At 48.0% G+C, this 24854-nt stretch overlaps 1 protein-coding gene across 7 annotated transcripts in view; it reads right to left on the bottom strand.

The window, feature by feature from the left end:
* LOC111872378 (alpha-1,6-mannosyl-glycoprotein 2-beta-N-acetylglucosaminyltransferase) overlaps nt 1-24854 on the bottom strand; it is a 149279-nt gene that overhangs the window by 40064 nt on the left and 84361 nt on the right. For 5 of the 7 annotated variants that reach the window (XM_023866192.2, XM_023866193.2, XM_023866188.2 and 2 more), the window contains one exon: nt 8749-8868. The exons of 1 other annotated variant lie outside the window; for it this stretch is intronic. The gene's annotated coding sequence lies outside the window, so the exon portion shown is untranslated. Of the gene's footprint in view, nt 1-8748; nt 8869-14460; nt 14538-24854 lie in introns of those variants that run through there. One more of the 7 variants, XM_023866196.2, reaches the window with a different exon arrangement.

Raw genomic sequence — 24854 nt, 5'->3', positions numbered from 1 at the left:
CAGTGTGTGTTGTGTACAATAAGGGCCTAACAAAGTATTATTTTCTGCCAAATCGTTGAAGAAATAATTTCATAATATTTTACAACTTATAAATGCGAACTATATATTTTATGCGTAAAGTCGATTTCCTTCTGATTTCCTTCGTGAAGATGGCCCCCCAGAGGCCGAAACATTCACGGCCATATGTCTGTCGTTGCACCATTCCAATAACGTAGTTCCAGACAACAGACATTCCGTCCACCTGACCTCCAGCTTAAGAGCTATATGGAATGATTTTGTATGGAACCAGTCACCATGAACAGAGGTTCCGTTACAGTGCCCGGTTGAATAGTTCTGCAAATCACAGCTGTGGGGGCCGAACAGACGTGACGTAACTGATGCCAGCATGAGCTAGTCTCCTTGACAACAGCGGTAACAGGCAAGAGAAACTGCATTTGGTGTACAGTCTGATTATTCAGTTTTGCCGCATGGCTGCGCATAAGAGAAAATATGGTTAAGAAATGTACACGTTTTTAACTCACTGCTAGCGGACTCGCACGTCCTCTGTGGTCTAGTGGTCAGAGTTCATGGCTACAAATCCAGAGGTCCCGGTTTCGATTCCCGGCGCTACCAGATTTTCTGAGAAGTAGTGTGGGTCTGGACTAGGGATCACAGCGTGTAGACCACTGAGAGTAAATTGGCGTTTCGGAGTCTCCACTAGCCGTTTCCTGGCAAAAGATTTTAACTCAGGGACTATACCAGTCTCCCTTAATTACACACTCCAAATACCACACATGATGTCTTCTCTTCACTGAACCTGACTTTCAGCTGAGCACTCTTGCAACTAACTAGTTGCCCCATACCGTACCGGTTAAAACATCTCAGCACGGACCAACAGAAAACACAGAACTTATACTGCTGTGTCGGGGTTCGTTACCGTAGCGATCTGTTTACCATCGTTGCGTTCGAGTCTGTTGCTGCAGGAACGTGTTTACCAAGCCGTTACCTAGAAACGGCTCTGGTATATTTGTTTATTTCGCTGTCGTTGCCTAGTAACGGCTCTACATGCTTCAGTATAAAAGAGAGGGTTTTACGATTGAAAATCTGCGCGTGTTATTCGTGTTGGACGTGGGCCTTGATGCACTATTCGACAACATGTAGGACTGGAGAGGAATACGGGGGGGATTAGGGGAAGTTGATAGTACGAGGGCTTACATAACAAATGACGGGACTTCAAGCGAATGTTTTTGCGTAACTTTCCATACACAAAACACGATTAGGAAACAGGAGACGACACGACAGTAACAAGAACGTCATTCTGATCTCTAAAGCTTGTCCAAGTACACAAAATCTCTCTTCATTATTTACCCTTTCAGCTGCTGTTTCTTTATATCTGCTTCCTCTCTCTTCTGTTCCGGTCGCACAGACGAAGAAACGAAATCCCTAGCGGACACTGCAGAACTCTTCCAACTTCCCGATGACTGGATTCAGATGTTTACTTGTGCAAAGCAAACTTGCTTCTGCAAATAGCTGCTCCTTAACTTTACCGACTGAGCACTGCCAAAGTTAGCCTGGGGCGTTATGCCACTATATAAACATGTATTTCTTTATACACCATCTGGCGATATTTTAGCTTCGAACAAACTATGTTCAAGCGATAACAATTCTGATTTACATTCGGGAGGTGCAGGGCTCGAATCTGGGCCCGAAAACCCGCTATTCTGAAAAATCTAGCGGTTGTACTCAGTCCCTCTGAGGAAAATTCCAGGATACCTTAAAATAGGTCACGGCTGCTTCCTTCAGCATCCATGCCACTTTCCACTAACTACTACCACTCGAAATATTGGTGGGAAAGCCAAAGGAAAGAGAACGCTGGGAAGACCAAGGCGTAGGTGGGTGAACAATATTAAAATGGAACTGAGAGATAGGATGGGATGGCATGAATTGCATTGAGCTGGCTCAGGATAGGGACCAGTGGAGGGCCCTTGTGAACATGGTAATGAGCCTTCGGGTTCCATAAAATGCTGGGAAATTGAGTATCGGCGGATTTGGCTTCTCCTCAAGAAGGGCTCAGCTCCATGAGTAAGTAAGTAACTACCACTGTCATAACATTACGGAAGGAAAGCCGCATGCGCTGGAGGCAGGTCCCAATCTTGTTTGATCACGTCACCGTTTACGTCACACTCTGACGATGACAGCAGGTTCGGGCAGCCGGCAGTATCGGTAATCAGGTGTCCCCATTTGCTGGGGTCATGCGGCTGTCTTACCCAGCACGTCATGAGGACGTATCGGGGAGTCGAGGTACAGCTCCACGCTCTCTAAACTTCGGCACTAGATGGAGGTCAGTGGCCTGCTTCGCGCCCTGGCCACTTCAACGCCGTCAGAAAGGCCCCAGATGTTGACATCGCTGGAACAGGGCCTGACTAAATAGGACTCCTGTCCTGGGTCCTTTTGTAAGTTATTTTAAGGGCGTGTCAATACTTAAGACTATATAGGGCCGAATGGTAGCAGTGCTGGTAAACTGAGGAGGATCTCGAATGAAGCGATCGTTGCTTAATGGGGTCGGGTAAAGTGCTGTGGGGCCTAGCCAGCACAGTAATTCTTGGTTCCGAGTCCCACGAAACTCACGACTCTGGGAGCCGCGCAACTCAACTCAGTCACAAGTAGCGTAACTTACTTACTTACTTACGTACTTACGGAGCTGAGCCCTTCTTGAGGAGCCGCCAATTCTGCAGCTAATCAAGATTTTCCCCGCATTTTATGGAACCTGAAGGTTTATTACCGTGTTCACAAGAGCCCTCCTATCCTGAGCCAGATCTATCCAATCCATTCCATCACATCCTATCTCTCTTAGGTCCCTTTTAATATTGTCCACCCACCTACGTCTTGGTCTTCCCAGTGGTCTCTTTCCTTCTGGCTTTCCCACCAATATCCTATACGCATTCCTCTTCTCCCCCATTCGTGCTACATGCTCTGCCCACCTCATCCTCCTTGACTTGATCATTCTAATTATACTTGGAGAAGACTACAAGTTATGGAGTTCCTCATTAGTTGCCTAGTCGAGGAACTACCTCGGCATTTTCGCGAAGAAACTGAGTAAGACCACGAACAAGCCTAAGTCAGGATTCGATTCCAGTATCTCCAAAATACGTGTCCAGAGCGCCACCATTATGTGAACCCCTTCCCCGCACCAGTAGGGGGAGAAATGGGAACGTGATGCAGGCGCTGTGCGGGGGTTGGGGCGACAAGTATTTTTAGTTGCAGAGTCACACAGCGCGGGCCCTGTTCGGGTCGAACTGGACATGTGCTACAGCGAGTGGAGGGACCAGAAGAAGCAAAGCCGTCTATGCGATTCACTAAGCACCACGCAATTTATGGTGTATGGAGGAGCAGATGCGTGGCTCCGTGCATTCTTAACCTCTCCACTTGATGAGCCTAATGGTCGCCTTACCCCAGGCAAACAGCTAATACGCACTGGATACGAGACTTCGTGGTTCCTAGAACCGGTCTGGACGCTTCGGTAAATAATGTCGCGTTGCTTAATTAAGCATTAAACCATTATGACGTAGAGCCGGGATAGCTCAGTCGGTATAGCGACCGGCTACGGGCTGGACGGCCGAAGGGTCTGAGTTCGAGTCCCGGTAGGTGCAGGATTGTTCCCCTGTCAACGTCGTCTAGACCGGATCTGGAGCCCAACCCGGTTCAACTGGGAACCGGAGGCAAAGAGGTCGGGGCGTGAAGATGACCACTCACCTCCAAGTAATGCTAAGGTGAAGAATACGCGGATCCATACAACCACTCCCCCATACGTCTTCATGGCGTAGTGCATAATTAGTCAAGCACAGGGATTTTACCATTTACCTTACCATTATGACGTACAGAAGAGTGTAGGTACAGATCCACGACTAAAAGACGAGACCAGCTTCACGTCCCGGCTGCTTTACCACCGAGGAAAGGGATCCGCGTGCCCAGCAGACAGGGACACGGTTGGACACTGCTGATCCTGTTTTTAGTTAAGCATCATTCCGTTATTAGGCAAGGGGAGTGGAGATACAGCTCCATACATTCTTAACCTCGGCACTAGATGGAGATGAGTGGTCAGGATCACGTTCCGGCCGTATCCACTGTTTACTTCAGCTAACATTCACACAAATTCATAAAGCAATATCTGGCAGGTCTCTCGACTGTTCTGCTCTACCTTCCAGTATTGTACCTGCCTTAGGGATCATAATGCATTCAAAATTCCCGGAATTCTGGTCTTTACTGACATTCGGCTCAGTTCTATTTTGGAACTATGAAGGAACACTTCTGACTACCGCATTTCTCTGAAGCTGTTCCAGGCACCAAATTCGGTTCCATTTATAGATCTGTTCTGTTTGCCGTAAGCCACAGAAAACACGATATAGCAGCCGCCTGGCAATTCTGAAGACAACGCTGGAAATATGTACTCGCAAAGTGTGCACGAACTTCCAAGCCCAGTCGGCATTGCGACGAACTGAACTGCCGACGAACCGGGATTCGGCTGCCGGCAGTGGTAACATTTGACAGCGTCTCTCATGGAATGGAATTCAGGGCTAGTTGCCTGGGGTTAAAGCGGCCGGACCATCTACTACCGATGACTAAGGTTTTCCGTTGTCTTCCTTGGACCCTCCAGCCACATGGCGCGGAGTACCGTAAATCTAAAAACGAACTACTGCATCCACGTTCCTTCTAACTGACTATTCACCATCCGGACTACTGAAAGCTTTGGGATTCCGATCGGGTGAGAAATGGGAAGGATAAGCCCGGGACCAACCGCTGCCTCACCTGACCTCACCCAGCCACAAACCATACAGAACGGGCAGTACTACCGGAACAGGCTAAAAAGGCACCAAACACTACCGACGATTAATTCCTTACAAAAATATTAACACAAACTCGTTCCGGAGTAGCTCAGTATAGCAACCCGTTTCTTATACGTTAGGGGGAGATGAGACTGAGTGCCTTTGTACCGTGGCCATAAATGGTCCTTGTACCAGCCCCGGAATGATAACTGGTAGGGGAAACTGATGTAATCCTGCCCCCACTGCCACTTTGCCCACCACAAATCACACACGAACTGACTCATGATGGAACCAGGGACGCCTGTGTGGCAAGTCGGAGGCTCGCATGAGCTATGGCAGGGACTCTCTGAACGGGATTCGATTCCCAGCAGGGGTAACAGATGGATGTGAAGCGACTCAGATAGCACTCACCTTCATCTAGCACGAAAGTAAGGAATCTATGGAGGTACACCTCCACAAGGTGTGGCAGTTAATTAAGCACTGGGACAATTATAATTTGGTACGTCAAGAGGTTCCTCCAGGCAAACGACGGGACAGCACCTCAAAGATCGTGTCCTTCCACAACCTCTCAACTCCATTACTCACCCGTCATCCTACCGCTTGACGCCACGTTGTCTCACTCACTAAATGCTTCATTACATCAACCGAGAATAACATTATATAAACTCCGAGGGTCCCAAAGACTCTTGTCCCTATGCTTAACTAGCTACGCACCATACCATTACGACGTATGGGGGAGTGGAGGTACAGCTCCACAATTCTTGTCCTCGGAACCAGTTGGAGGTGAGTGGTCAGCTTCATGCCACGACTGCTTTACCCACGGTTCTCACTGGATAGGCGGCTGGGTGAGCCCCAAAACCGGTCTCGAGGACGTGGAAAGGAGAAAATCCTCCCCTCCCCCCCGGGACTCGAAATCCGACCACTCGGCCGTCAGCCACGTACTCAGTCGCTCTACAGACTCCCTGCTTGCTGCTAATTTTGTACCAGACTCCACGGCGTTACAGTAACGAAAGCAAGAAAGGTATGTGGCACACGCACATGCTACGAAACAGGAAACGCAATGGGACTGGCGGCACAATACGCTGAAGCCGCTTTTTCCTACGTCACAAAGGAATCACAATACCGTTGCTAGGCAACGTGTCTGTTGTGATGCATAGCTCGCAGGCGTTTCCTCGTCTTTATGGGACATGCATTGTACAGTTTATGCTAATCGATGGACTGAGGAAGAGAGGAAAACAGACAGCTCTACCCAATCCCATGGAACTCCAGAACTACTGGGTTACTTCAGCGTTCAGTAAGGACCTTACTGCAGGGGCGTGCCATAGACCCGTGTTAGGTCAGATGGGATTTGTGGTGGACTAAGTGGTACTGGGGCAGGGGCAGGTTTTCTCCGAGTACTTCGGTTTCCCCTGCCAATCTTCATTCCACCAACTGCTCCACAATCACCCTCACCTATCATCTGGGGCTGGTACATTAGGCCAGAAGTGGCCGCAGTACAAGGGACTTAGTCCCACCTCATGAAGGGGGGAAGGACCGCACGGTCCGGAGACTGTACCTACGTACCTATTGACTGAGCCACGTTTGAGCTCATCCATAAACCGTAAATAATCACTAAACGAACTTTCATGAAAATTAATATGGTATCTGCAGACTGCAGCCACCTGCTCACGTTGGTTCCTCGCTCGTGGATTATTCTACCCTGAAGATGGAGGCGCTAAGTTCCTCCGAAACGTCGGTTCACACAAGATCTACACGATGTCACATCCCAGAAAACGGCACTCTACTTACTATCGCATTTATCAATCTGTATTGCATGTGTATATATATATATAACACGGAAACACACACAGGTCAAAAAATTAAAATACATTTAGAGGAACTATAATCACATGCTCATGTAGCTGACACCCTCTTTAGAAGCCGCCAATTGTGCAGCTACTCAAGAACTTCCCAGCATTTTATCGAACCCGAAGGTTCACTACCGTGTTCACAAGAGCCCTCCACTGGTCCATATCCTGAGCCATATCAATCCAATCTATAGCATCCCATCCTATCTCTCTGAGATCCAGTTAGTAGTGTCCACCCACCTACGACTTAGGCACTATAATACAGGGTGTTTTAATTTTATCGCGAGACCAAGGACCGTCACGAAGCGCATGACACTGCTGCTCCAGCACATTGATCGACGGTACGGTCGGTCGCCCCAACATCGCTCCCAATAATAAGAAACGAAAAGACTATAAAATAAGATGGAGATATGAGCAGACACGGGAGCAGAATGAGATAAATCTGCCCGGAAGAGAGTGTTCCAGTCGGAAGCATGGTGCAGCTAAGGCTCGCGTCACACTAACCATTCATTGCAACAAATGTGTTAATTGCTGGCTCAGGGCCTCTAGTAAACGCCCAGTGATCTGTGATGACGCTCCGATTTCACGCCAATGTGTCGAATAGTAATGAAGCATTATGGGAGAGAGAGGGTAGAAACAGGTCGTGGGGGGGGAGCCACAACTGGCCAATGAAAACAAGGGGTGAGGAACACGATAAGGCGCCATGAACGAACAACTGGAACCGTAAGCCATGAAAACGACCTTGTCCCATTTAAACAGTTTCACAACTTAATTCACGCCTACCTTGAGGATGGAGGCATATACTTCTCCGAAATTTCGGTACCTATCTACCGGATCGTCATAACCCAGAAGACTACAATATGAACCCTAAATCTGCTAGTCACTCTGCAAGCAAAAAACTGCACCTTTCAGCCCCAGAACAAAAACTTCATGTACATAGTACAAGCCTTGTATCAAATGTACACGATCTTACGACGACGGTAAGAAGTTTCCATTTAATGATTTATTTCAGTTGTGCATCCATATGGTACATAGCATACAAAATTGCTTTATTCTGTCACACCCACCCCCAGGGACCACACTTAGTCACCTGATGCGTCGAGGGCCGAGGGCATGTTGGAACCGGCGTCTAAAAGCCAAACCACTTTGCAATATGGCTCTGACGTTTCCATACACGCCAGACGGAAGGACTGACCACGTGACATGGATGCGCAGCAGATTTCGCATTTCGCCTCGGGTTCAATCCCCGGTTACATGACGCACGAGCACGCCTAGGCTTTCATTCTACGGACAGGAATGGCCAGAACAGTTGATCACAAAGTTACGTCTAGCAGTTTTAGCAATATTTCTTGCGGATCGTCCCTGCCACTTTCTAAGGGACCCAACAGAGGAAAGGAGAATGTCTGAGTTCCACTCGCCTGAAAACTGTAACAGATCCAGGTTCCGAAACGCTTTAGAAACTGGACAACGGACAAAGTTAAAAACCCCAATGAATCTGAGATTCCGCCATATTTGCTCAAAGCAAGAGCTGTGGAGCCAGAAAAACAGCCGTTGCTAGGGAACGGCTCTAAAACAATATTAGTTTCTGGACGACGGCTCGGTAAACACATCCACACGGCAACGAAAACGCATGCAACAAGAGAGGTACTGTTGCAAACGGTGTTTTATACTAGGTCCGTGAAAATGGGTTATAAGGAAGACAACCGGGGCAAGCGAGTCAGTTCTGAATGCGAGTCTGTGAAGAAGAGAGTTCAGTTGGAAGGGAGCCGCCGTTCAGAGAGGATCTGAGCCAGGAAGCAAAGGACTAGCCACTGTTAGAAACCGTTACCAGACAACTACTAGTGAAAACATTGCGGGCTCGAAAAGACTTCTAAAGTGCGGAGATCATCGATGGCGCTATAATTAAGTTGTGTCAAAGTGGTCAATAATTCGAAACCAAACCCCGTCTATAGTCATCCCATAACACGTGATAAAATTAATCACCTTACCATCCACACTACATAGCCTCAATACTGACCAACTGTAACAAATATTCACATCTTTGACCCGGCACCTGGCAGTGAATGTGGCAGGTCGGTAGAACAGCGTGCTGTACTCACCGGTCCGAGGGTTGACTAGAGCCGCCGGGAGAGGGCTGGGTGCCCCGCACGGCCGAACAGGGACCCGCCGCCACGACAATCAGGTATTTCCGGGCACTCCATCGCGGGGCCACACCTCAGCTGGAACAGGCAACCGCTTATTACAATTGGACTGCACTTACACTTCAGCCCAGCACGTCCGTGAACATCTACCAAACTATACGGTATCACATACAACACGACAGTGTCCCTGTGCTTAACTAAGCACTACGCCTTGAAGATTCGGAGTTGGGAGTGGATATCCGCCTATTCTTGACCTCGGCACTCGGCGGAGTGGTCAACTTCACGCTCCAGCCGCTTTACCTCCAGGGAAGTACCATCTGGTACCCACTGTATATGAGGCCATATGTGCCCGAGCCCGAATGGACGATATGGAGAAGAGAAAAATCTTGCCCTTGCCTGGAAGTGAACCCCGGGCGTCCAGCCCGATGCTATACCGAGCTATCTCGACTCTTCCAAAGACAATCCTCTTAAACAATAACCACTTCAAAAGCAGACTTGATAATATGTCTAATATAAAAGTAGTAAGGGCACTGGTTGAGGCACTATGCTGCAAGCCGGAAGGTCGCGGGCTGAAGTCCCGACGAGGTCATTGGATTTTTTCAATTGATCTAACCCTTCCGGCTGCACTATGGCCCTGGGGTCGACCCAGCCTCTAACAGAAATGAGTACTAGGAATATTCTTGGAAAGTCCTTGGAGGTAAAGGGCGGCCGGCGCGTAGGGCTGACAACCTTACCGCCATCTGTGAGCCGACTGTCTAGATAATGTGGGCCCCTCAACATCTCAGAACCCTATGGGCCTCCACGGCCTGTCACAGGGATAGCTTTACTTTTTACTATAAGAGCAGTTAAAGTTTAGAAAGCCGGCAACGGTATGCGGACCACTAACACCTAACCACACCTCTGTGTAGTATTGCACTGTATGAAGTTCTCTGGGGTTAGCGACGGCCGCCTCACACGCGTGACTAATGTGTTGACACGCAACAGGAGAAACAGGCCGCGTGACAGTACAAAATATGGTCTTACAGCTGCAATGCAAATAACATAACTTCACTGCCAGTGGGGAGGGACGAAGAGTGCGACTTGTGTTTGAACAGTTTGTTAGTTACTCTCCGTGGAGGCACGAACATGACAACGGCGACTTTCCTCTGCAACTAACACTACACAGCGTCCCACGGCAAAATTATTAATTAACGATCAAATGGGAAGGATGTGAGAGGAATCGTTCGTTGCCTATTTCAATGGACTATCCCGCATTTTCATGTAGGAACTGTGGAAAACATCGAAAAATGTCAATTAGGACGGTCGTGTCCGTGTCGATGTTCGAACTGGGCACGCCATAACATAGGGCAGAAATGTTACCGCTTGATCCGGCCTGAATGACATGGTCTAATGGATAGCACTCTTGCTTCGTATTCCGGAGGTACTGGGTTCAAATATCGGCCCTCAACACCGGCCATCCTGGTTATGCGTCACGTGGCTTCCCTTGTTCTCTCCCGACAAATGCCAGGATACGATCTTACGGTAGGGCACGAGGTAGCGTATTCTGTTGAGGCACAATGCTACAAGCGGGTTAGATTCCCAATGAGGTGACTGGATTTCTCAAATTGACGCAATTATTCCAATCGCACTATGGCCCTGGGGTCGACTCAGCCTCCAAAAGACATGAGTACCAGGAATCTTCCTGGGGGTAAAGGTTGGCCAGTGAATAAGACTGACAACCTCACCGCCATTTGTGAGTCGACTGTCTAGAAAATGTGGGAGCCTCGACGTCTCACAGCCCTATGGGCGTCCATGGCCTGTTACAGGGATAGCTTTACATTTTTCTTTTTACTGTTATTCAACATTCTTAATATATGTCTTTAGGTAGCGTACTTGGTTGAGGGGCTATGCTACAAGCTGGAAGGTCGCCGGTTTAAGTCCCCACGAGGTCACTGAATTTTTTTCAATTGACCTAATCCTTCCAGCCGCAGTATGGGCCTGGGGTTCACTCAGCCGCTTACAGAAATGAGTGCCAGGAATTAATTACATATTTTTCCTGGGGGGTAAAGGGCGGCCGGCGCGTAAGGCTCACAACCTTACCGTCACCTGTGAGCCGACTATCTAGAAAATGTGGGAGCCTCGACGTCTCACAACCCTATGGGCCTTCACGGTCTGGTACAGGAATAGCTTTACATTTTTTTTTACTTTTTTAATATGACAAAGCTTCAAGCCCATACAAAACAAAGGTAACATTATAATTCCACACATTTGAGCATTTACTTATACATTTACGTATTAGGCTGGAAGACATCATCATTAGTTATTAGAAACAATTTCTGTGCTACAAACGGGACCAGATATCAAATCCCTGCACTGCACTGGCTTCACGTTATTCTGGTGTCTATTGTCTGTGAAGGCGCTGCCAACCGTCAGTTCCGTGTGATTCTGCAACTGATGTTCACATTTTCCAAATTACAGGGTCTGCGCTCTCAACTGTCAGTCTTAATAAATGGAATTCTCATTTAACGATGTTTCCTTTCATGACGACGCCGTAAGCAACTTTCTATTGAATTTTGTCAGAACGCTGAGACTCCATCTTCTCAATAACACTCAACTCTGGATTCACAGCCTCCTGCATAACATCTGCAACTCCCGAACTTCAAGACAAACACTGCTGCCAACTTCGCACCTTACATATCACATCAAGATTATTCTGTGCAACAACGGATAAACCAGGCAAACTTTTGATCTAAAAGTAATTCGCGATTTTAACACTTCATACAATTCTTCCAACATCACTGTATGTAACTTTAGGCAGCTGCAAGAACTCATACATTCAGAAATTCCGAAAGCTCTTTCAGAACTCAACCGGACGAAACTGACCGGCAGTTTAATGCCGTGTACAACTTGTTGCCTATTCGATCTTATCCTGTAGCCGCGGGTGGGGGGTGGGGGTGGGGTTGTGCGGTACAGAAGCCAACAGTTCGCACACCAATCACCAGATGTCATGCTGTACCGAGACATAACGACAGACGTGGTTGACCTTTCCCTCGGCATCTCCGGGACCCATCTGTTCGCTTCTGCCGGACGGACACAAACCACTGGTGCTCCAAGCGTGAGTTTACAGCAAAGGTTGCCTGTTACCTGGTAAAGGCCTTCGCTGCTTGCCGTTCCGAACAATAACATATCCACTGATAAGTAAAGAGTAAAGTTATGGAGTTCCTCAACATCCTTACTTACTCACTCATGGAGCTGAGCCCTAACTGGAGGAGCCGCCAAATCTGCAGCTACTCAAGAATTTCCCAGCATTTTGTGGAACCCGCAGGTTCATTACCGTGTTCATAAGAGCCCTCCACTGGTCCCTATCCTGAGTCAGATCAATCCAATCCATACCATCCCATCCTATCTCTCTAAGCTCCATTTTAATACTGTCCACCCACCTACGCCTTGGTCTCTCCAGTGGTTTCTTTCCTTCTGGCTTTCCCACCAATATCCTATATGCATTCCTCGTCTACCCCATTCATGCTACATGACCTGCCCACCCCATCCTCCTTGACTTGATCATTCTAATTATACTTGGAGAAGAGTACAAGTTATGAAGCTCCTCATTATGCAGTTTTCTCAAACCTCCTGTCACTTCATCCCTCTTCGGTCCAAATATTTTCCTCAGCGCCCTGTTCTCAAACACCCTCAGTCTGTTCCTCCCTTAATGTCAGAGACCAAGTTTCACACCCATACAGAACCACAGGCAAAATTATAGTTTTGTATATTCTAATTTTCTCCAACATCCTACCCAGCATAATCAGTTCCTATGCTTTCGTGAAGGACCTTGTGAGCTGCTCAGATTACACAGCGTTGAATGGTAGAATAATTTCTGAATAATGAACAGGAAAGGGTGTATAAGGAAGCGGGCGTGGCCTAATTTGAGGTACTATCCCAACACTTGCCTGGGAGAACCGAGACAAACTATGGGAAGCCTCAGTCAGGCCGATATGCGAATCGGTGACCTCCAGGATGCAAGTCAAAGGTATGAGGACTTGCAGCAGCCGCCTCGCCCCCTGGTCCCCCCCCCACACACACACACAACAAACTGTCTTGCACATGGTGTGTGTGTCGCTCTGTTTCCGATACAACTTGCTCTTAAACGGGCGTTCGGACAGGAAAATACTGCACAACGGTAACTATATGAACCACCTGCTTTAACATACGAAAGCTGTGCATTCTGCTGATATGGACAGTTTTTCTTGTTTAGGTATGTAAAACTCATGCCCAAAATTTGTTCAAACCTTTCAGTTACACCCTGTACATGCATGAACACTCATTCACTCTGAAGATGGAGGCAGCCCTGCCGAGGCCTCTGCCCCCATTCCGACACTCGAGGCACTGTTGACCGGTTGAGGTCACGGAACACAGGGAGGAATGAAGCAGAGGTGAAAGGAAACGGGAATGAACGTCAAGGAGACGGATAATGAGCGAGAGGAGGGAACAAAGAAGAGGAAGAGAACGCATGAAAGAAATACAAATTCCACTTGCAGTGCCGCTAGATATGGTCACCGCCGAGAGGTCAGCCCCCCCCCCTCACCCAAGAGCCCTTCCTCCCTTCCACAGTATGCAGCCTTGTACGGTTGCTAAATAATCTGCGCTCTGAAATAAGTTCCGGGGGCGTGAAGCTGACCAACCACCGTCAACTGGTACCGAGGTCAAGGAAATGTCTTATCTACACATGCACTCTCCCATGCGTCATGACGTAGTGCTTAATTAGTTAAGCATAGGAGCAACTTTATATCTACCTTTAATAAACGCCTGCCCTCAGTATGAGCTGGTCGCACGGAACGCGCAGGAAACCCTGACCCCATTACACCACTCCGTACAGATGGAAACGCTCGTCGCATTATTTGCAACTCCACTCATCCCGCTCGCTAACATTTCAATTGAAGCGACACTCTTCCCTCAGCACATCCCCATTTGCAATGAATCTTCGCATAAATCGCATTAAATGAAGGTAAAACGGGAAGGCAGTGCGTACCAGCCGCCATTACATTCACCGCGGTAACTACCTGATTCCAGGTAAAATTTGCCGTCAAACACAAAACGAGATACAAACCAAACATGACGCGTGTACACATAAATAAAACTACACACATACAAGGGTACAAATACACAAATCAACTGTTCAAAAAATTCAATACTGACCTACATCAGTCCAACAAAAGCCCTACGCTACATGAAACTCAAATTCATTTTTATATATAACAAAAAATAACACGTACGATAAATTATATACACACGCTTAAAAAAAGCAAAAAAAAAAAAAGGTAAAGCTGTCCCTGTAACAGACCGTGGAGACCAATTAAGGTTGTGAGACGTCGAGGCTCCCACGTCTTCTAGACAATCGGCTCATAGATGGCGGTGAGGTTGTCAGCCCTAAGCGACGGCCGCATTTTACCCCCAAGAATATTCCTGGTACTCATTTCTGTTAGAGGCTGTGTCGTCCCAACGGTCATAGTGCGGCTGGAAGGATTAGGTCAACTGAAAAATCCACCTCATCGGGACTCGAACCCACGACCTTCCGGCTTGTAGCATAGTGCCTCAACCAACTACGCTACCGCGTACCTCATCTGAAACAAATCTGGTTTGGTGTACATTCAACGAAATACGAACAGAATCGCTCGTGACTCCGTACAGTCTTACCCGGAATCCCGTGGCTGAGGGAACTGGGAAATTAACACGCCAGAGCAACTTCCACTGATCACAGAGCGTACATACACTTTAGTCTTCCACTTCTGCTCACATTTAGCCTACAAGCTTGGCATCTTAAGGCCCCCCCCCTTCAACCCAACCAAACCCCTCGCTCTGAGCTTGGGCATATAAATCGTTGGTGCGCAGCTGGACCTGATGGGTATGCAGCACGCAAATCGCTTTCCCTCTCGCAACAGAATATGCATTTCGTCTTCATTTGGCGGCTAAACGAACTGTCTTCCGGCTTGAGAGACGGCTCCATCTGGATCCAGTTCGTGGCGCTAAACCAGTCGCTGTACTTCAATGAAGGGTTAACTGTGTCACATATCGCAACCTGTGGAAGTGAGCCAACTCTGTCTATACACTGTCACGAGTTTATGGCTCCGTGACTAATAATAACGGGTTCTGGTTCGATGATTGGATTTATTAACGCCTTCTTTTACAATCACTCGTAATCACAACAAATTACAATAATTCGCAATCACTCTTCAGCCGAACCCTTCTTCCTTGGCTGCCGAGGTCTCGCCCCAATATCTCTCTCTCTCGCTCTGAATTCATTCGGTTCTGTCTAACCCTTCCAGCCGCACTATGGCGCTGGGCTCGCCTCAGCCTCTAACGGAAATGAGTACCAGGAATCTTCCTGGGAATAAAGGGCGGCCGGCGTGTGAGGCTGACATCACCGCCATCTGTGAGCCGATTGTCTAGAAAAATGTGGCAGCCTCGACGCCTCACAATCCTAACGGCGTTGAGGGCCTGTTACAGCGATAGCTTTACATTTTTACCTTATCACTTGCATAGCCTCAAGACGGATCCATAGAAAACGCCGCTTATATTAAGAATGGGTGTTTATTGGTCCGTTACCTAGAAATGGATGTCCTTTATTGTACGCATTACCGAGCAAAGTGTTGTTTACCAAGAATCTGTCTCCTCGGGGAAAGTGTTTAGGGAACCGTTTCCTAGCAGTGGGTCGATACATCACAATATGTTCTTATTCCGACCAGACTACGAGTTCTGGGAAGTTGTTTAAAACAGACTCTACTAACGTTGTAACGATAACGTAACGGTTCAGGGAACTAACGACTATGCACCTTCGTTTCCATATTAGATGGAGTACACCACTTAAGGACTACTTACTTACTCAGGGAGCTGAGCCCTTCTTTAGGAGCCGCCAATTCTGCAGCTACTCTAGAATTTCCCAGCATTTTATGGAACCCGAAGGTTCATTACCGTGTTCACAAGAGCCCTCCACTTGTCCCTATCCTGAGCAAGATCAATCCAATCCATACCATCCCATCCTATATCTCTAAGATCCACTTTAATATTGTCCACCCATCTACGCCTTGGTCTTCCCAGTGGTCTCTTTCCTTCTGGCTTTCCAACCAATATCCTATATGCATTCGTCTCCCCCATTCGTGCTACATGCCCTGCCCACATTCTCCTTGACTTGACCATTCTCCTCGTAATTATACTTGGAGAAGAGTACAAGTTATGAAGCCAGGTCCGAGGCTTTGTGGGTGAAAACGGGTTACTAACAGCGTCGTTAAATAATCATCTCAAAAGAAGGAGCGCTTTCAGAACGAGGCGGTAAGTCCGATTTAGCCCCTCAGCTTCCACCAATTAAAAAGTTCTAAGGAGGGTCTGCAATCCAATAGACCACAGAAATTACACAAATCTTACGAATGTACGGTATTAGTTAAGTCAAAGCAAGGCCGTGCCGTAACTCACGCGGTCAGTCGCCGGCTTCCCACCGCGGCGGCCCGGGTTCGAGCCCAGGTCACATCATGTGGTGGACAAAGTGGCATTGAGGCAGGTTTTCTCAGAGTACTTCGGTTTCCCCTGCCAATTCTCATTCAACCGACTGCTGCACACTCATCATCTGTCATCTGGGGCTGGTACAATAGACCAGACAGTGGACGACGTACCGAGTGGACTCAGTCTCGCCCCACCCCAAGAAACTAAAACCAGAAGTTGAGGCAGCTCTGTTCTGCACTGCGCCACTGTCAATCCAATCTCTGTGATGTCACGTTCATCCGAAACGTCAGTACAGTACTACCAAACCATACGACGTCAAATATCACAGTTACCGCAGTCAGAACCTCAAAACTTTTATAAGTGTGTTCACAACAGCCCACCACTGTGTCATATCCTAAGCCAGTTGAAGCCAATCCACATTCTAAAGGGTTCTGACGATGGTGTATAATACTCAGAATTGCTGGGTTTTTGGTTTCTGTCAATCATCCGGTATTCTAGAAACTAAAAACATGTTTCGGAAACTGAATCTGTTTCCGTCCTCAGGTGAGAAGAGGCAGGCATTTATTTAGTTCGGTTCCTTAGAAATAACCTCAATCACTGAGTAGGTGTCTTCCCCCTCACCTACGGACGGAAACAGATCCACTTTCCGAAACGTCGCGTTTTCTAGTTTTCAGAATACCCAGCAATTCCAATCCACATTCTCTCACAGTTTTTCGTTAGTGCTCTTGTGTACCCGGGTCTCTTAATATCTGCAGTGTTTCTAGGAAATTACCGACTGCCACGTCAGAACACAATTAGCCTTCCGACATTTGTGATGACGCTCTAAATGCCACGCATGGTGATAGAAAGCCAAACGGCGGCGTTCTAAACAAAAAATTGGACAAATTACCAACTGCCACGTCAAAATACAAAAATGATTATTGATGAATCCGATTTCAGAATAAAAGCAGCTGTTATGACGCCCCCAAGCGTCCACAGCCACGGGCGTTCTTCTTTTCTAAATAAATTCCAAAATGCTACAAACTCTAACGCGAGAGTACAGTTTAACTTAGCAGGGAATTGAAATCAGTGCCCCGTTTGTGAAGAGAAATCAAAAGAGGAACACCGTTACGTAGCAACGTGCGGCACGGGACAGCGCTGCGATTGATACAATTACTAACCAACACAGAGCACGAAATGAAAGTACAGCATTCCCTCCCTCACTCCGCCTGAGAGTTCGGGTTATTCACAGTAACACCCCTGTTGCCATCACGAGATCAATTACGAAATGAACCCTCTGAGGCCTGAGAGAACGGACAGAAAGTGGGGAGGCAGTGGGAGAGACTACATTTGGAATGGGGGGAAGAAACTATATTTCCGATTTTGAAGGTTCCCAGGTTCCGCCCGCTTGTCCTTCTCGTAGGGGTAACGCATATGATCAGAATTGATTTTTATATGACCCTGGGATGGATGAATTATGGTGAAATTTTAAATAACACTGGGAGGGCGATATACGGTGTAATGTTGATATTACCATTTGGAGGGCTGAATGTGTAGCATGCAGTGCGAGAGGGAAATTTGGGTAGCAACTTAGCGTTTGCTGTAGTACCCACGAAAACCTTGGTCGAGTTGGCCGGTCGCAGGACCTTCAACACGCAAACTGACTTTCAGCCAGCAGACCGGTATTAAGTACGCGAACCCTAACGTTGGACCCTACGTCTGCTGTTGCTTTATTTGGAAATGAGGTTTACGTGTTTTTACAGGTGTTCGTTTTTATTTGCAGCAAATAGTTGTAACATATGCAAAGAGAATACATCCCTATACGCACATACTCATACATGCATACAAATATACATACACTTATATTTGTGACTATTTGAGTACTGATGAATTTGAATCATTTACCTAAATAATTAAAAATGCAGGTCATACCTCACAGAGAACACCATGGCACCACTACACAGACCAATCAACAAAATGTATTTGTTGTTAAAATCATATGAAGCATATAAATACAGTGTGTGGGCAGAAACCAGATTGCTTTGATGCTAATACTGCTGGTACATATAGTAACCACTGCACTTTGAAGGGTTACGGAGGGCCTGTCCCTACGTGCGGGGTCAGTCTACATTGCAAAGAGCATACAGGGGATTTTAAAATGTTTTACCCATGAGAGAAGTCAGGAGACAGAGGTGGACGTCTAAAATATTCATTTCATTTTTTTATTCATGAAGACTATTGCATTCTAGAATGTGAGTGAAACCGTGCAGTCTGGTGGATCTTTGTGAACGTTTCGAAAGAACCTACTGTCTCTGTCTTGAAGGTAAAAGAATATGTCAAGCATGGAAAAAGATGGGGGGGGGGGCTCTCAGCGAACCGACACGGAGACGGAGAGGATTAANCCGAAAACGGAGAGGATTAACACCAGCACCGTCCAGGGTCCCTGCCCTGCCCCCCCCCCCCACTTCGCGTTTATTTATTGTTCACTTAAGGTTCCTTCAAACGTCTCCACTATACAGTGCAGAATGTTGGGCGATTACTTAGTAATGAACTGGTAAGGACGTCGAAGGAAATGGTCATTGCCTATTTTAAGGCATTTATCTGACGAGACAAGGGAAAACCATGAATAGCCTGAGTCAGGATACTCGGTGATCTACCCGAGACTCGAACCACGCACCTACTGAATGCAAGACAATCGTAACCTTCTGAGAAATCTTACTGGATCTGTTCGATACGATATTTACTTAGGGCGGTACCTGCTTCCGGGCTTCATCCAGTTCGGGTTACTGCCACGGAGCGGCTGAAGTCAACAGCATGAAAATATAATCCACCCAAATGGTCACACGACAAATTGAAACGAATTGGTACTGTCCCTCCCACCACAACAGTACAGCCTACACATATACATGACCCCGCACTATCGGCAAACAGAACGCGGTTTGTTCTGAACGTTCAGTGCGCAAGCGCAAAACGAGGGTAGAGCTGCCCCTGTGCTTAATTTAAACACCACGCCATGAAGTCTACGCGGGAGCTCCATGCACTTCGAACCTCTGCACTAGACAAAGTTCAGCGGCCGTTCTACCCCCTAGGAAGAACCGTGGGTACTCGCTGGAGAGGAGGCTGGGTGGCCCCAGGAGCCTGTCCCAACGCTGTGCAGAAGAGAAAATTCTTTTTTCTACCGGGAATCGAAAGACGAACCCTCGTTGGGCTATTCCGTAGTCTGGTCACTATACTGACTGACCTATAACAGAGATATACTCACTCACTCACTCACTCACTCATTGGGCCGAGCCCTTCTTGAGAAGCCGCCAATTGTGCACCTATTCAAGAACTTCGCAACATTTTATGGAACCCGAAGGTTCATTACCGTGTTCACAAGAGCCCTCCACTGGTCCCTATCCTGAGCCAAATGAATCCAATCCATAGCATCCCATCCTATCTCTCTAAGATCCACCTACGCCTTGGTCTTCCAAGTGGTCTCTTTCCTTCTGGCTTTCCCACCAATATCATATATGCCTTCCTCTTCTCCCAAATTCTTGCTACATGCCGTGCCCACCTCATCCTCCTTGACTTGATCATTCTAATTATACTTGGAGAAGAGTACAAATTATGAAGCTCCTCATTATGCAGTTTTCTCCAACCTCCTGTCACTCGATCCCTGTTCTCAAACACCCTCTGTCTATGTACCTCCCTTAATGTCAAGGACCAAGTTTCACACTCATACAGAACCACAGGCAAAATTATAACAGAGATAATATCCCTATTATCGCCTGGGAGTTTTAAATAACCGGCATTGCATAAAAGAATTACACATTGATATATCCTAATTAATTGGGCCCGGAATATTTAAGTTGGTACAGCGACTGGATACGGGCTGGACGTCCGAGGGTTCAAAGTTAGAGTCCCGGTAGGGTCAAGAATTTTTATTTCTCTATCTCGTCCAGACCGGCTCTGGGGCCCACTCAGCCGCCTACTCAATGGGCACCGGGGGCTATTTCCCCGGAGGTACAGCGGCCGGGGCGTGAAGCTGACCACTCACCTGCAACTAGCACCGAGATCAAGAATACGTGGATCTGCACATGCACTTCCACATACGCCTTCATGGCATGATGCTTAATTAGTTAAACACGGGACAACTTTACCTTACCTTAATGAATGATTCCTTATTTAATGCTCCTGCACTTCTACACCGAACCCGGGACCACCACAAAATGCTGCAGCTGTGCTAATGGTTACACCGCGACGTGACTGAAACACTGTTCCGTATAAGGTGACGAGGATATTAACTTTTCAATGGTTGGCCTGTGAGCCTCGGTAGACTAGGCCATTTCACCTTAACAGCGCAAAGCCTTCACACGCTTGCATTAAGGCTGATCTCTCACACGGCCCGTTTGTTCTCTTAGCCTCGTTTCAGATCATAGGAAAGTGTTCAGGCCTGCATAAAGCGCAAACTATCTCTATGGCAGCAGAGCCAGACTAGTTATACTCGTAGTCGGTTGGTTAAATGCCCGTTAAATTAGTAAGCAGGCCGATTAAGTTTCAATGTTTTCACGACAGTAACTGTTCAGCGTCTTTTGGTTGTAAGGCCGGGTAGTAATTTAGGTGTGGACTAACGTTTCGGAAGAACATAATGCCTCCGTCTTTCATTCGTGTTCTCAAGTTCTTTAGGCCCGGAACGGTCTCTGCCCCCTCCACCCATCCCGAGCTGATCTGTGTGGCCACCAGCCAATATAACCTTAAACTATCGTTTCCGTACTCATTCATATCCTGAAGATGGAGCCACAATGTTCCTACGAAACGTCGGTACCCACTTCACAACAACAAGTAGCGCCCCGTGAGGGCTCCAACCTGTGCTCCCATCTTCACAAGAACATGTAGCGCCCCGTGAGGGCTGCAATCTGTGCTCCCACCTTCACAAGAACATGTAGCGCCCTGCAAGGGCTCCAACTTGTGCTCCCACTTTCACAAGAACATGTAGCGCCCTGTGAGGGCTGCAACCTGTGCTCCCACCTTCACAAGAACATGTAACGCCCCGTGGGTTCTCCAGCCTGTGCTCCCACTTTCACAAGAACATGTAGCGCCCTGTGAGGGCTGCAACCTGTGCTCCCACCTTCACAAGAACATGTAGCGATGTAGCGCCCCGTGAGGGCTCCAGCCTGTGCTCCCACCTTCACAAGAACATGTAGCGCCCCGTGAGGGCTCCAGCCTGTGCTCCCACCTTCACAAGAATATGTAGCGCCCCGTGAGGGCTCCAGCCTGTGCTCCGACCTTCATAAGAACATGTAGCGCCCCGCAATGGCTGCAATCTGTGTTCCCACCTTCACAAGAACATGTCGCGCCCCATGAGGGCTCCAGCCTGTGCTCCCACCTTCACAAGAACATGTAGCGCCCCGTGAGGGCTCCAACCTGTGCTCCCACCTTCACAAGAACATGTAGCGCCCCGTGAGGGCTCCAGCCTGTGCTCCCACCTTCACAAGAACATGTAGCGCCCAGTGAGGGCTGCAACCTGTGCTCCGACCTTCACAAGAACAATAACAACAGTGTAACGAAGCTTCAGAAGTGAATGAATAGAGTTTCATGTGAAACATGGTCCGCTCTCCTTTGTAAGGGAGCATTGAACTTGAAACGTTTCCGGCACTATCCGTGCACTCGTGTGCGCACGCGCGCGCGCTTCTGCTGTGCTAAATACAGACGCCACCCCACATCGCGAAATGCGATTTTTACAAGCACATAGAAGATTTAATGCGTTCCCGAAAACGCTTGACAAAACGAGTTCATTATAACATGGTACGTATAGGGTTACGTTTCTATGACTCGGTGCGCAGTCTCAATGTTCAATATTATTATCCATATTACACCACAATTCTGTTCCTTTTATTACATAATCAATAAAGGGACATCAAATAACGGAGCTTTACACATTTCAACTATTAAAATAAATACGCTAATTACTATTACGGGCCGGGATACCTCAGTCGGTATACACTGACTACGGGGTGGGCGGCGGAGGGTCGGGGTTGGAGTCCCGGTAGGGCCAAGATTTTTTCCTCTCCACGTCGCCCAGACCGGCTGTGGGGCCCATCCAGCCTGTTATCCAATGGGTACTAGGGTCTTACCTATACGCGTTCACAGCGTACTGCCTAATTAATTAAGCAAAGGGATAACTCTACCTTATTGCTTTGCTTCGGACATTAGGAAAGTTGTGACTGGAGACATCACAGCATTACCAAACTGGAGCGTTAAGTGCAATGGGCTCGCAAGTCAAGGCATGGCCGCAGGTTTAAGCGCGGCTGTTCTGACACTGCAGTGTTAGTATACCGCCCATCAAGGCTCGACTCCTTGCTTGGGGCCGACACCCCATCTGGGTACTCCTACCAAATGTTTATATTAATACTGAGGACATCGGAAGGGGTTTGGTCGCCTTGGTCTGTAGCGCCACACAAGAACAAGAATACAGATTACTCTTATAATGAAATGTCTTGCAATTCACCCGTCACTTCGGCCCGGTGAGCACTCCATCGTACTCGAGAGGTCCGGGGATCATATCCTGACTCGGATACTCTGTCATGTGTCGTGATTTATCCGGGTGCTTTCTGTAGAAGGCTCGGATAGTGCCTTAAATGAGGCCGCAACCGGTTCCTCTAACCTCCTTCTCAATTCATTATTCAGAAATATCCTACAGCTCGACATTAGAGAGTAAATAGCTTGTGCGCATGAACAACCGTCCTCAAATCAAACTATTTCCCTGTAGCGTACGCATTAAGAAAGCGAACTAAATTTCAGTGGCACATGAAACTTCCACTGGGGTGAAGGTTCGTGCTGTCTTCAAGAGACTTTACAGTGTAATCAGGCAGATAGGTAGCAAAACAGAAGTGAAAACGGAGGCAGCAGCTTCGCTCGAAACAAGAGCAACTATGTACCAGACTAAACGGAGTCATAACCGTCTACCAGATTCGGCGGAGTGATACTTGCTCAACCGCCGAAAAAAAAAATTTCAACATTTTACGAAACCCAAAGGTTCATTTCTGCGTTTACAACAGCACGCCACTGGTCCCTATCCTGAGGCAGATGAATCCAGCACACACTTTCCCAATCAATACCCGTCAGATGCGTTTTAATATTATCCTCTAATATACGGCTAAATCTTCCTAGTGGTATCTTTCCTACAGGTTTTCCCACCAAAGTCTGTTATGTGCACTTCTCTTCCATGCATACTACATGTCCTGCCTCTCACGCCCAAGTAGGCTCCTTAACACCGCACTCCGCGACGTAACGCTGCGAGCCAGGTACGATGGAATGCTTTCATCTCCCGCCGCTGGGCGGCTCAGTGCGGTCCCGGCCCGACCCACCCGTTAGTTTTACGTCACTGGCAGACGAGAGCTTCCTGCTCGGACAGACAGCCTCGGCATAGCGCGTTGCTGCACTGAACAGAATTCGTCACCCACACAGACATAGCTCCCCTCCACGGACTTCAGCGTGATTCGTCATGAAGACGCGTGGGGAAGCAGATGTATAGATCCACGTATTCTTCACCTCGGCATTTGATGCAGTGGTCAGCCTCACGCCCTGGTCGCTTTACTCCTGGGGAAAGAGCCCCCGCTACCCATTGGATAGGAGGCTAGGTCCAGATCATGTCTGGACGCTGTAGAGAGAAAAAAATCTTGCCACTATCGCGACTCGAACTCCAGCAAGTCACTATACCGACTGTGCTATCCCAGTTCGATTGGGAAGTGAGACAATGATATTAAAATGCAGACCTGTAACAATGCTGTCGCCTTATCTCGGACGCCGCAAGATTTGCCGATGCCGTGTGCTCCACTTTCCTCTGGTTCGAAACATTTCTCGCCGCTATAAATATGGAAACTATGAAGACGGAGATGTGTGATCAGCTTCACGCGCCGGCCGCTTTGCCCGCAAGGAACGACCACCGGCCCCCACTAGATATGTGGTTTCGTGGGCCCCACAGTCGACATGGGCGCTGTAAGACGAAACAAAAACCTCTGCCTCTGACGGGAATCAAACCCCAATTCCAGACAGCCCTCTTTATTAATGCTTATTTAACGACGCTGTCAGTGACTCAGATTCCTTGACGTCCACTGATAGGACAACGGTCAATAATGAACTGGAGACCCGCCGTTGGGCTCACAGTGCCGCCACTGCGCTGACTGAGCTACCCCGGCTCCTAACAGGGACAAGTGAAGGTGTCATTTGAATGCATGGCGCGTCACGAAGGGCACCGCCAGACAAAATGGCGGCAATTCGACTATGCGTCTGGCAGCAGACACAGGGGCAGGGCCACTTGATGGGCAAACGTGCCCGACAGGCAGTGGGGGGGATAACGGTATCCGGGCCCCACAAAACGGAGTGAAATGCTGGTACGATAAACTTGAGGTAACACATTGTCCACAATATTAAAAAGGTAAGGTAAAGGTAAAGTTGTCTCTGTGCTCAACGAATTAAGCACTAGGTCATGAAGGCGTATGGGGGAGTGGTTGTATAGATCCACATTTTCTTGACCTGGGCACTAGATGGAGGTGAGTGGTCACCTTCACGCCCTTGCCGCTTTACTCCCAAAGAAAGAGCCCCCGGTACCCATTGGATAGAAGGTTGGGTGG

This window comes from Cryptotermes secundus, unplaced genomic scaffold (genome assembly GCF_002891405.2).
Source record: "Cryptotermes secundus unplaced genomic scaffold, Csec_1.0 scaffold247, whole genome shotgun sequence".
Lineage (NCBI taxonomy): Eukaryota > Metazoa > Arthropoda > Insecta > Blattodea > Kalotermitidae > Cryptotermes > Cryptotermes secundus.
The sequence above is the reverse complement of the archived record's forward strand: the minus strand, read 5'-3'. Positions and strand labels throughout refer to the sequence as shown.